We start from the raw sequence: 470 nt of genomic DNA on the forward strand, positions 1-470 counted from the left end.
TCACTACTGAATGTTGCTGCTGCAGTTGCTGCTGCTGTTCCTGCTGCTGCTGCCGCTGCAGCTGCAGCTGCTGCTGCTGCTGCAGCTACGCGATACAGCAACTAGCAGCAGGAGGCATTCCGGGAGCCGAAGGAACAATTGGCTTTCAGCGCTGCTGCTGCTGCTGCTGCTGCTGTTGCTGTTGCTGCTGTTGCTGCTGTCGCTGCTGTTGCTGCTGCGGTTTCTCCTGTTGCTGCAGCTGCAGCTGCTACTGTTGCTGCTGCTGTTTGTGCTGCTGCAACTGTTGTCTCTAGGAGCCGATTTGAGTATCTCCTCAGCAGCAGCAGCAGCTGCTGCTCCCACCCCTGTTGCTGCTGCTGCTGCTGCTGCAGCTGCTGCAGCAGCTGCTTTTTTGCTGCAATAACTTCTGGCGGTGCAGCAGCAGTTCCTGCTGCTACTACTACTACTACTACCCCCGCTGCTGCTGCTGC

General features: G+C 57.9%; 1 protein-coding gene across 1 annotated transcript in view; it reads right to left on the reverse strand.

Moving 5' to 3' along the window:
* EMH_0045380 (uncharacterized protein) overlaps positions 1–470 on the reverse strand; it is a gene marked incomplete at both ends in the record, with an annotated part of 6,496 nt that overhangs the window by 3,802 nt on the left and 2,224 nt on the right. The window lies entirely within an intron of this gene.

The sequence above is a fragment of the Eimeria mitis genome, genomic scaffold (genome assembly GCF_000499745.2).
Source record: "Eimeria mitis Houghton genomic scaffold, Emh_scaff1892, whole genome shotgun sequence".
Lineage (NCBI taxonomy): Eukaryota > Apicomplexa > Conoidasida > Eucoccidiorida > Eimeriidae > Eimeria > Eimeria mitis.